Here is a 13849-nt window from a genome sequence, read left to right on the forward strand (position 1 = left end):
GCTCTGGGAACTCTGAGGTGCTAGCTGACCCTCTCCTGGGCCCAGAGCTGGTAAAACCTGGACTTAGTGCATAGCCTGGTTCTTTCTGCACACACCTGGGCCGACAAGAGGGAGCCACAAGCCGTGGATTGCTGATAGACACAAACAGGTTGCCCAGGGGCATGCGCAGGCAGCATCTGACATAAGGCTGCACCAGAATCTCTGCACATCTACCTAATACATAGAAACAAATACAAAGGAGCAGCCAAAATGGATGACAAATATGCAGGCCCCAAATGAAAGAACGAGAGAACACTCCAGAAGAACTAAATGAAATGGAGGCAAGTAACTTATCAGACATAGAGTTTAGAGTAATGATTATAAGGATATTCAATACCATGAAAAAAGACATATAAACCATAAAAAAGGACCAGTCAGAAATTAAGAATGCAACATATGAAATAAATAATACACTGGAAGGAATAAACAGTAGGTTAGATGAATCAAAGGATCAAATCAGCAATTTGGAAGAAAACTAAAAAAAAAACACCCAAGCAGAGCAGGAAAAAAAAAAGGAATTTAATAGAAAAAAGAAGAGAGCTTAAGAAACCTTTGAGACAACATAAAATGTAACAACATTCACATTGTGGGAATACCATAAGCAGAAGAGAGTGAGCAAGGGATACAGAATCTATCTGAATAAATAATAACCAAAAACTTTCCTACTCTGGTGAAGGAAAAAGACACACAAGTCCAGGAAGCACAGAGAGTCCCGAACAAGATAGACCCAAAGAGGTCTATACCAAGACACATCATAATTAAAATGGCAAAGCTTAAAGACAAGGGCAGAATCCTAAGAGCTACCAGAGAAAAGTAGTTACCTACAAGGGAGCTCCAATTAGACTATCATCTGATTTCTCAAAAGAAACATTTCAGGCCAGAAGGGAGTGGTGTGAAATATCCAAGGTGATGAAAAGTAGGAATCTACAACCAAGACTACTTTACCTAGCAAGGCTATCCCTTAAAATTGAATGAGAAATGAAGAGCTTTCTACACAAGAAAAAACTAAGTAAGTTTGTAAACACCAAACTAGTACTGAAACAAATGTTAAAGGGCTTGCTTGAAGAAGAGAAGAAAAAGGAGGAAGAGGAGGAGGAAGAGGAGGAACAGCAGAAAATAGTTAAAAAATGAAATGGCATTAAATATATATCTACCAATAATCATCTTAAATGTAAATGGCTTAAATGCACCAACCAGAGGACATAGGGTAGCTGAATGGAGAAGAAATAAGATCTATATGCATGTTGCCTCCAAGAGATCCATCGCAGATCAAAAGATACACCCAGAATAAAAGTAAAGGAATGGAAAAAGATATTTCATGCAAACGGAATGGGGAAAAAGAGCTGGGATACCAACATTATATCTAACAAAGTAACTTTAAAATCAAGGCTATAGAGCCCTGGCTAATACGGCTCAGTGGACTGAGCACCAGCCTGCAAATCAAAAGGTCACTGGTTTGATTCCCAGTCAGGACACATGCCTGGGTTGCTAGCTTCATCCCTAGTAGAAGGTGGGTGAGAGGCAGTCAATTGCTGTTTCTCTCACACATTGATGCTTCCCTCTCTTTCTCCCTCCCTTCCCCTCTCTCTAAAAATAAATAAATCTTTAAAATATAAAAATTATTTAAAAAATAAAGTAAAATAAAATAAAGGCTATAGTAAGAGACAAAGAAGGACACTACATAATGATAAAGGGAAAATCCAACAAGAGGATATAACCCTAGAAAATATTTATGCACCCAACATAGAAGGACCTAAATATATAAATCAAATCAGATGGACATAAAGGGAGAGACTGACAGAAATACAGTGGTACCTCAGTTGTTAATTCATTCTAGAACAAGTGACATGTGCTGAAACCAATGCGTAAGTGATGAGTGATGAAGCGTTTTCCCTTGTGGTGTAGCACTGTAACTCACACAACTTCTAGCAAGTGTGAGTCCCAAGCAAGCACCAAGTACTTAAATTTTTTTTCTCATCAAAATATGATGAGTACAAGGTTTGATGAGTTCTGAAGCTGACAAGTACTGAGGTATGACTATACAGGTGTAAGGAATTTTGACACCCCATTGACTTCAGTGGGTAGATCTTCCAGACAGAAAATCAACAAGGAGACAGGTACCCAAACAACACACTAGATCAAATGAATTTAACTGATGTCTTCAGAGCATTTCACCCCGAAGCAGAATATACATACTTTTCAAGTGCACATAGAACATTTTCTAGGATAGACCACAGGTTAGGACACAAAGCAAGTCTCAATAAATTTAAGAAGACTGAAATCATATCACCCATCTCCTCTGACCGCAATGCTATGAAACTAGAAATCAATCAGAAGAAGAAAACTGAAAAAAAAAAATATATATACAAAGACATGGAAGCTAAATAACATGTTATTAAACAATGAACGCATCAACAACAAGATCAAGGAAGAAATCAAGAGATACCTTGAAACAAATGAAAATGAAAACACAACAATCCAAAATCTGTGGGACACTGGGAAAGCAGTCCTAGAAGGGAAAAATCAGCGTTACCAGCCTATCTCAAGAAACAAGAAAAAGCTCAAATAAATAATCTAACTTTACACTTATAGGAACTTGAAACAGAACAACAAACAAACCCCCAAATGACTAGAAGGAAAAAAATAATAAAGATCAGAAAAGAAATACATGAAATAGAGTCTAAAAAATGATACAAAAAAAAAAAAAATCCATGAATCCACAAGCTGGTTCTTTGAAAAGATTGAGATTGACAAACCTTTAACCAGACTCATCAAGAGAAAAGGAGAGAGGGCCCAAATAAACAAAATCAGAATGAAAGTGGAGAAATAATAATTGACACCAAAGAAATGCAAAAAGATGTAAGAAAATATTATGAACTACATGCCAACAATTTGGACAACCTGGATGAAATGGATAAAGTCCTAGGAACATACAATCTTCCAAAACTAAATCAGGAGGAATCAGAGAATCTGAATAGACAGTATACGCCTAGTGAAATTGAAGCAGTCATCAAAAAACTGCCAACAAACAAAAGCCCCGGACTGCATGGCTTCATCAGGTGAAGTTTACCAAACATTCTGGGAAGAACACCTCTTCTCAAACTATTTCAAAAAATCCAAGAGGAGGGAAGACTCCCAAACTCATTTTATGAGGCCAGCATTATCCTAATTCCAAAACTAGATGAAGACATTGCAAAGAAAGAAAATTAAAGGTTAATATCCCTGATGAATATAGATGCTAAAATCCTCAACAAAAGATTAGCAAACCGAATACAACAGTACATCAAAAAGATCATACACCATGATCAAGTGGGATTTATTCTGAGAATGCAAGGTTAGCACAACATTCACAAATCAATAAATGTGATTCACCACAAACAAAATGAGGGATGAAAACCACATAATCCTATTAATAGATGCAGAAAAAGTATTTGATAAAATCCAATGCTCATTTATAATCAAAACTCTCAGCAAAGTGGGAATAGAGGGAACATACCTAAACATAATAAAGGCCATATCTGACAAACCAACTGCCAGCATCATACTCAATGGGCAAAAACTACAAGTGTTCCCCTTAAGACAGGGACCAAGACAGGGATGTCCACTTTAACCACTCTTATTCAAAAGAGCACTGGAAGTCCTAGCCACAGCAATTAGACAAGAACTAGAAATTAAAGTCATCCAAATTGGAAAGGAAGAATTAAAGCTGCCTTTACTTGCAGATGACATAATACTATACACAGAGAACCTTCATGATTCTACCAAGAAACTACTAGAACTAATAAATGAATTCAGTAAAGTAGCAGGATACAAAATTAATATCCAGGAATCAGTTCCATTTTATATGCCAATAATGAACTGACAGAAAGGGAAATTAAGAAAACAATCCCATTCACAACTGCTTCAAAAAGGACAAAATACATAGGAATAAATCTAACTAAGAATATAAAAGGCCTGCACTCAGAAAATTTTAAGACACTAAAGAAAGAAACTGAAGAAGATATAAATAAATGGAAGCATATACCGTGTTCATGGAGATGAAGAATTAACATCACTTACATGTCCATGATACTGAAAGCAATCTTTAGATTTAATGCAATTCCTATCCAGATTCCAATGACATATTTCACAGAACTAGAACAAATATTTCAAACATTTATATGGAACCACAAAAGGCCCCACATAGCAACAGCAATCCCAAGAAAGAAGAATGAAGTTGGAGGAATCATGCTACCTAATATCAGATTATAAAACCATATTAATCAAAGCAGCATGGTACTGGCATACATACAGAAACACAGGTCATTGGGACAGAATAGAGAGCCCAGAAATAAACCCATTCCTTTTAGTCAATTAATATTTGACAGAGGAAGCAAGCACATACAATGTGCTAAAGATAGTTTATTCAATAAATGGTCTTGGGAACATGGGACAGACACATGAAAAGAGATGAAACTAGACCAACCTTCTTACACCACATGCAAGAATAAATTCAAAATGGATTAAAGACTTATATATTAGACCCCAAACCATAAAAATCCTGTAAGAAAATATAGACAGTAAAATCTCAGACAATGCTCGTAGCAATATTTTACCTGATATAGTTTCTCAGGCAAAAGAAACAAAAGAAAAAATAAACAAATAGGACTACATTACACTAAAAAGTTTTTGCACAGCAAAGGAAACCATCAACAAAATAAAAAGACAACACACAGGAGACCATATTTGCCGATACATCCAGTAAACAACATAAAAAGAACTTATAAAACTCAACACCAAAAACACTAACAATCCAATTAAAAAATGGGCAAAGGACCTGAATAGACACTTCTCCAATAGATATGAAAAGATGCTCAACATCACTAATCATCAGGGAAATGCAAATTAAAACCGCAATGAGATATCACCTCCTATCAGTCAGAATGGCTATCATCAATAAATCCACAAACAAGTGCTGGTGAGGATGTGGAGAAAGGGGGACGTTTTTGCACTGTTGGTGGAATGCAGATTGGGGTTTCCACAGTGTAAAGCAGAATGGAGATACCTCAAAAAAATTAAAAATGGAACTACCTTTTCACCCAGTGATCCCACTTCTGGGAATATATACGGAGAAACCCAAAATACTTGTAAAAAAACATAAGCACCCCTAGGTTCATTGCAGCATTATTTAGAAAGGTCAATATATGGAAGCAGCCCAAGTACCCAGCAGTAGTGAGTGGATAAAACAACTAGGGGATGTTTACACTGTGGAATACTAGTAGGCCATAAAAAAGAAGAAAATTTTACCCTTTACATCAGTATGGATGGACCTGGAGAATATTATGCTAAGTGAAATAAGCCAGCCAGAGAAAGACAGATACCATATGATTTCACTCATACAGGGAATCTAATGAACAAACTATACCCATATTTTGTCATGTATAATGTGTACTTTTTGCCCAAATTTTTAAGGGAAAAGTAAGAATGCTCATAAATTCATGGGTATAATGATTACATACCATGAGTATAATAATGGGTATTGTAATCCCATGTATGATGCACACAAAATGTGGGAGCACATTATGCACGGTGAAATACGTAACAAGCAACATAGAGACAGACTCATAGATAGAGAACAAGATGACAGCTAAGGGGAGGGGAGAGAGGGTGGAGGGACTGAGCAAAAAGGGAAAGGACTCATGGACCTGGACAACAGGGTGGCGACAGAGGGAGAGAACAGTATAAGGGGGATAAGTGGTCACGGAAAAATACAATTAAAAATTGATGGGGAAAAAAATGAAAAGAAAACCCAAATTACTTTTTTTGGCTTAGAAATAAATAAGTTAGCCTGGTGCTCTCAAATTGTGATTTCAGAGCAGCAGCTTGGAAACTATTAAAAATACAACGTCCCAGGCCCTACATAATTAAAAAACACTGGGGGTAGAGCCCTACAATCCACATTTCACAACCGTCCATGTGATTCTGATGTTCGCTAAAGTCTAAGAAACCACTAGCATCTGCCAACCTCTGTACCTCCCCTCGTATTATTATCTCAACTCCTTGCATAATTCACACCGGCATTCTTTCCTTTCTTCAAATAGACCTGGCCTCTTCACAGCTGAGGAACTTGCACAGCTGTTCCCTTTGCCCAAAATGCTTTTAACAACAGATCTTCAAATTGTCTGCTCTTAGAGCTCATTCATGTAGAGTTCAGATCAAATATTTCTTCCTCATAGGGATATCCTCTGGCCACTCAAAAGAGGTGCCACCCATCACAGCACACCCTTCATATACCCCTGTTTTTTCTGGAATGAAGATTCCATAAATGTGGGACCTGCCCTGGCATTCTCTGCTAGCACCTAGAATTTAACAGGCACATTAGGGTGCTCTATCAGTGCTCATTGATTTAACTGAGGGAGGAAGAAAGGGAGGGTTATATCAGTTCCATGAATTAATAGAGCTTGGTGGGCTGCTGAGTATCAAACACTTTTGTAAAATAAATTATTTTGTGACCAGTCAGAGGAATATGAAGTCCAAAGAGCCCACATAAGTAAAATATTCAATGCTCAGGAAGATTCTAAATCTTCTCCCTATTTGGGGGGAAAAAATGGGACTAGGGATTAAACTGAGACAGACTGACCTTAGAGTGGAAAGGAACCTCCTCCATCTTGCCCAGATGTTCAGTAACTTCCTCGAGACCACGTAACCGATCTGGGTCAGAAGTCAGATATCCTGACTGTAGCTTCCGTGCCCATGAGGATCGTGATTCATAGGAGGAACAAATAACCTAATTCTGTGTTACTTTTCACTTTTAAAGATGGAACTGGTCTTTCAGGTGCATTTGCCATAATGTACCAAATAAAAAGGCAGTAGGTATTCTTCACATCAAACTACCCACTTATTACATGCTAGTGCTTTCGTGTCCCCAAAGTGAGTTCCAGTAAGGACACATATGCACACAGATTGGCTTTTATCCTATTTTACTGTATTATTAGCAACAACAGCTAACACCCTGATGCTGACGATGTGTTGGCAACTGTCCCAAGTATTTAGCGTGTACTACCTCACCCTTACAGCACGGTGTGAAGTCAGTGCTACCGTCTCCACGTTCCACACGAGGACACTGGCGCGCAGAGAGGTTAAGGAAATCAGCTGTAAGTGGTGGAGTGGAGATCTAAACCTACGCTGTCGATGCTAAAGCCTCTTCACTACTACACCGTATCATCTCTTTGGGAGCTGAAACATTCATACAAAATAAACTAACAACAACAAATAATGAATGTGCTGATAGAGGAGATGAGTGATGATAGAGGAGAAAAAAACGAGCAGTTACTGAACATCTGCTCGCACTGTGCAGGTGCTTTTCTCCTACATTGAATCTCACGAGGCAATCATCATTGCCATTTAACTGGAGCTTACAAGGGTTACGAAATTTTTCCCAAAGCACACAGAATATAGCACCAAACCTTTCCCAGAACCTTAACAAGAGCCATCTAAATAGGAATGTAGGTGCCACATGTGCAAATGCCCCACTCACACTGACAGAGGCTGCTGCTTCCCCAGGTGGAGTTTGGGAAACAATGTTTTGGGAATCAAACGGCACGACAGTGTCCTAAATGGCCACCAGTGTTGCCTTGCCAATGAAGCCCTTAATTTCTCTGGTCCTCTGTTTCCTCCTTTACAAAATACAGGTATTGGACTAGATGATCCCAAGCCCCTTCCACCTCTGACATACAGTGCCTCTGCATAACAATTTTATTTAGAGACTGAAAATGGAGGCCTCCAATAAGATACTTTAGGACTGGAGTGGGGCCCAGGGGCTGAGCTAATTTACAAATAACTTGTGGTTGAAAGAATGGCATGGAGAGGGCTTCCATTCGCAGGGAGCCCTTCCTGTGCAGAGAACACTCTGGTCAGGAAAGGGTCTCCTCTGAGGCTCGCAGGAAATGGTCCACTTCCAACTGCCTTTCTCTCCCTTGGCATACATACTAGGAAAAAATGATGAAGAGCGTGACAACTCAAAAGAAAATTTTAAAAAGCTTCTGGTTTCATTCTCCCACACTCAAGTTTGTTTGTATTTGAACACCTGGAACAGAAGATCTCCATCACAACTCATTCACCACTTCAGGTTTTTTGCCCCAATTGTACCTCCACCCAAATCTGACCAAAAATCCACATTAATTATACACTATGGTTCTAACATCTTAGATTTGTTTCCTTCTCCCCAGGACACACACACAAAATGCACAGGTTTCGATGATCTTAATTTCCACTCTATGCTCCTTCCAGGTACTGTTTTACTTCACCCCTTCCTTTTGCAGCCAGACTTCTAGAACTTTGCTGTCCAGTACAGTAGCCATGTGGCTATGGAGCACTTGCAACATGATTAGTGTAAATGAGGAACTATATTTTTATTTTATTTTTTTTTCCCCAGAGAAAAAAATCTATTGTATTTACTTATGTTTCAGTAAGTTTAAATCCTTCATGGCTACAGCATTACACGAATTCTGTGTCCAATGGCCGTAGCAGGAAAGGTTGCTTCAGAATTTAGCACGAACCACGCCACTGTTTCCACAAGCACAGGTTACTCTGGTTTTGCTCAGTTTGCCACCAGGAGTCACTGTGTTGTTCTTTCCTTTGTACACATAAGCACATCGCTTGCCCAGATCGAATTCTGTTTCATCTCGAGCACAAATACCTTCTATTTCAAGAAGAGCTGTGCGCTCCCTCTGGTTCCGGAGACCCCGCTTATAGCGAGCAAAAATGGCCTTGAACCACAGCCTTCTAGACATACTTGTCATTATAGAAGTCCTATTCCCAGCAGGACGCCAAAGGCCCCATGAAGGAAAAAGTACTTTATATTTTGAACTGATAGTCGATTCATTTATTGAAAAACATTTAAGTATATTCGGAACTTGGCTTCCATAAAAGAAGCCATATGCATGAGACTACAGGCGCTGAGCAGGGCTGTTGAGGACAGGACAGCATGGACATGACTCATTCATAGGTTCACCAGGGGTCAGAGCCAGTACAAGGGCATGTAAACCACACATATTGGTAACAACTTGGGTATGTAGATCTGTTTTTCAACTATGAATTTTATCACATCTAAATATAGATGAAGTATTTCTAATGAAAATACAGCGTCTGAATTGGGATGTACTATAAGTAAAAAATACACCCTCTATTTTGTAGACTTAGTAAAAAAATATTAAATATCTATTAAGTAATTTTTATACATTAATTACATATTAAATAATGCTTTTAATCTATTGTGTTAAATAAAATATATTTCCGTGATAGGCAGCCTCTAAGATAGTCCCCAGTGACGCTCACTCCTTGTGTGATGCCCTCCCTCTGAGTGTGAACTGCAGTTACTGACTCATGTTCAGTGAATAGAATGCAGCAAAGGTAATGGGATGTCAGTTCTGAGACTGGTTTATAAAAAGACTGTAGCATCAGTTTTGGACGCCACTCACTTACTCTAAGGGAAGCCAGCTGCTATACTACGAACTGCCCTATGACAGCCAATAACCATTGAAGACTTAGAGTACCAAGAGCCATCAGAGTGAACTACAACACAGATCCCACCCCATTAGTGACGTGAGTCCCAGCTGACATCTTGATTGCAGACTTACCTTCCTAACCAGCAAGCTAGGGGAACTGGGTCCTACATAAGCCCTATGCCTCAGTTTCAGCTCCAGGTTGAAGCACATTGTAGCTATGCTCTAAAACACCCTCTGCACACGCCATTACGTGCACACAGCAGATGTCCTCTCATAACATACCAGTGCAAATCCTCTGTTTGGATGTCTTACCTTTCAAGAACCTGTCTTGTTTTATGCATAGAAGTTCTTCGGCTTTAAAATTTTTCAGAATCTCGTTTACATTTATGGTGAGTAGCACACTTGTACAGTTCCTTTTGTTCAGTAAATAACTATGAGGATCTATCGCACTCAAAATACTGTGTAGAGATGAAGTGGAGTAAACCCAGAGACAAGACACAGGCTTTCCCCTCTAGCACTTACATTTTGGTGGAAAGAATGAAGAAGTAGCTAAGTAACTAATACAGTGCAAGAATAAAGTACCCCAGGCTCCCTTGTGTCTTATGGCATAGTTTCCAGTGTACATCACCTTAGCTGCCAGAAGTTTTTTTGAGGCAGATAGCATGTATATAATATTTTGTATTTTTGTTTAATACATTACCTTTTTCAGAATATGCTCAATTATTTCTTAAAGAATGAATTTAACTATAGTTTTCATTAGGCTTATTCATTTTTTGTTATACCCCTTCTCAAATCTTTCCTTTATACTACTTTTAGGGACTTAGCATTATGTAGAGTGAGGTCCAGGGACACAGTAGAATTTTTTTTGGAAAACTAGATATTCCAGAATAGGTCAGCATGAGTAGATGAAGCTTTCGTTTTGATTTAGTTGTCATATATCCAGAAAGACATAATGGGCTACCTTATGTCTTTTCACCAAGTACCTACTCCAACAGAAGGAACAACTACATAATAATGTATCACATTTTGTGAAAGTTGATAGTCTACTAGTTTGTATCCAAGACACTTACATCTAAGCATTTCTAAGCCAAAATCTTACTTAAATGCACACATGCACACAGAGTGCTTTAGATAATAAATGCATAATTTGGCTTTGACCTTGCTCTTGCGGATGAGTGTCGAAGGTGGCAGGGAAAAACAAAAATTTCTAAATCATTGGATACAGAGTATTACCTTCCAGTGACAACATTAAGCTATACCAGAAATGCGTACGCTGATTTTAAAAAAGTATATATTTGCAATTAAAAAGGAAAATATCCACACACATATTAATCACCAAGGTTACTCAGAGTTCAAATTGGAAAGAAGTCAGATATATTGGTTTGCATCTGCGTCTGTACTTATTAGTTATTAACCTCTCTGGAAAGATTTCTTCAATTGCAAAATTAGATAATATACGCTGCCTCACAGGGTGACTGAGAAGGCAAAATGGGTAATGTATGTTCATTGTCTGGCCCAGTGGTTCTCAAACCTGGCTACACAGTGAACTCGCCTGAGGAGTTTTAGTAAATGCTGAGGCCTAGGTCCAACTCCCTGAAATTCTGATTTAATTGGTTTGTGGGGCTATTTTAAATCTTCCCCAAGTGATTCTGAAGTGCAGACAAATCTGAAAACCACTGGGCTGGCATACTGCCAGTTGCATATTAGGTATTAAATTAGGGTTAATGATATACCTTCATAAGAACTTTGTAAACTCTGAAACACTGCCTGGAGGTTGCTATTTATGTCAAGTCTTAAAAGAAGTCCAAGAGTTTAGGATATTTCCAAATCCAAATCCCCATTCTATTTTCAGCTTCCTTTCATCAAAGAAGAAAATCCCTTAAGAAAGCAAGAAAGACATAAATTTCCCTTGATATTGTCACTGAGGTATATTTTATACACAAGGAAATATAAATATGAATATATATATTTTAAATCTATACTTTAGTGTACATTTAGTGTATATTTTTTAAAAATGTATACTGTAGTATACATTAGTGGTGATTACTGGGGGAGGAGGGTATAAGGGGACTAAATGGTAATGGAGAAAATATAATAAAGGTTATATGGTTTAAAAATTTTTTAAATATAGAGTAGAAAAATATATCTGTAAATTTAAAATTAGTATTAAATTTCTCATATCTGCCCCATAAATGTCACTGTAATTTCAGCTTGTCTTATAGGCAATGCTTATCTTATGCACAGTTAAGAAAGTCAAATATCAACAAAAGGAAAGATAAAGAAAGCCTCCAGTAGAAGTGGGAATATCAAAGGAGGAGATTAAAAAAAACAAAACAAATGACAAAGTTGACAAAACAGACTTGAAAGCAAAATAAACAGTGAGTCACAAGACAGTCAACAACATTTATTGGGCACCCACTGTGTGCTCAGTGCTACAGAAAGAAACTGGGTAGATGATTAAAGAAATATCTACCATAGGAGGTTCTCAGACACCAGTAACTTAGCAATGAGGTGAGTCCAACCAAACAATTTCAAAGACGCCCTAAAAGGACACCACAAAAATATCTAAATTAACGGAATGCTTATCTACTCATCAAGAACTGTGAAAGTATTTTACACAGGTAATCATCTAACTAACATTATTCTCCCGGGGACACTTCAGTAGCTTAATAAATTCATACATTTACAGAAATTACCAAATGCTCTCAAAACCACACTGAAACTCTAAAACCATACCCTAGTGCTCACGTGCTCCATTCACTCTGCGCACAGCCTTCTGCTATAAGCACTAAATGTCAGCGGCAACTGGGCGCAGTATCACCAGCTGAAGGCTTCCTCTCACTTTTGTATTTGTTGCCTTGCAGGCAATGTCTGTGGGAGAGTCAGAGCAGTTCATGAAAATTACTCTGGAAAGGTAATAAAAATTGACTGACACAACAATTTAAAATTTGAAAAATGATTAACAAAAACATGGAGAGAGAACTTTGCAAAACTTCCTGGGCTTCTTCCTTTGTGACATAAAAATTAAGTATAAGCCTTACTATAAAGGCATCTCCACTTTTTCAAGAGTTTAAATGCTTATAAAAATTCAAAGAAAAAGTTACTAATTAAATTTAAGACAAAAATTCTGCATGGTTTTATCTTGCTATGTTCTCTGAAACAATAAAATAATGAATGTAAAGAAAGAAATTTTCACCCCTAAATATAATTTTAAAGATCTTAGTTGTAACCAAGGTGTACGTGCAGACGACGAAATGTTTTCCAGTGCTCAAAAGAAACGAGCTATCAAGCCATAAGACACAAAAAGAGAAAAATTAAATGCATATTACCAAGTTCAAGAAGCCAGTCTGAAAAGGCTACATATTATATACAGGCTGGGGCAAAAGTAGGTTTAGAGTTGTGAGTCCATAAAACAGAGAGTTTATTGAATTAGTGCCTATGAACAACTGTAAATCTGCTTTTGCCCAACCCTGCATTAGTCCAAAACTTTGGAGACCATCAAAGGTCAGTGGCTGCCAGAACTTGAGGTAGTGGGGGGGAGGGAAGAACAGGTGGGGCACAGAGGACTTTTAGAGCAGTGAAAATACTCCATATGGTTCTATAATGATTAATATGCGTCCTTATACACTTGTCCAAATCTATAGAATGTACAACAATACAAGGGATCCCTACCACGAACTCTAAACTTTCGGTGATTATGATGTGTCAGTGCAGGTTCATCAGCTGTCACAAACGTACCACTCTGGTGGGGGTTATGATAATGGAGGAGGCTGTGCATGTGTGGGGGCAGGGTATTAATGAACAATCTCTGTACCTTCTGCTTCATTTTGTTGTGAGCCTAAAATTGCTATTAAAAATTAAGTCTTTAAAAAATGTTCTTAATTGAAATGTTCTTCCTTTTTTTAAAAAGCATACAAATTAAACGCCCTGGCAGGTGTGCCTCAGTGGACTGAGCACTGGCCTGTCAAGTGAAAGGTCGCTGGTTGGATTCCCAGTCAGGGCACATGCCTGGGTTGCAGGCCAGGTCCCCGGCTGGGGGTGTGTGAGAGGCAACCAATCAAAGTTTCTCTTGCACATTGTTTCTCTCCCTCTTTTTCTCCCTTTCCCATCTCTCTAAAAATAAATAAATAAAATCTTTAAAAATTAAAAAAAAATTAAAAGCCTACTAGGTTAAAAACTAAAAATCATTAAATGTGGGTACTACAATTATTGAAATATATGCAGTGAAGAAAGCACACCATAAAACGAAAGCAAAAGTTGCTTTTAAGTTATGATCTAATGATCTCCTCTCAAATATGTACTTTGGTAAATATTAAACAGCATTT

General features: G+C 37.9%; 1 protein-coding gene across 13 annotated transcripts in view; it reads right to left on the reverse strand.

Annotated features, from left to right (window-relative positions):
• The window catches only part of COBLL1 (cordon-bleu WH2 repeat protein like 1), a 156235-nt gene that overhangs the window by 70183 nt on the left and 72203 nt on the right, over positions 1–13849 (reverse strand). The gene's annotated exons all lie outside the window — the stretch shown is intronic.

Source organism: Desmodus rotundus, chromosome 2 (genome assembly GCF_022682495.2).
Source record: "Desmodus rotundus isolate HL8 chromosome 2, HLdesRot8A.1, whole genome shotgun sequence".
Classification (NCBI taxonomy): Eukaryota; Metazoa; Chordata; class Mammalia; order Chiroptera; family Phyllostomidae; genus Desmodus; species Desmodus rotundus.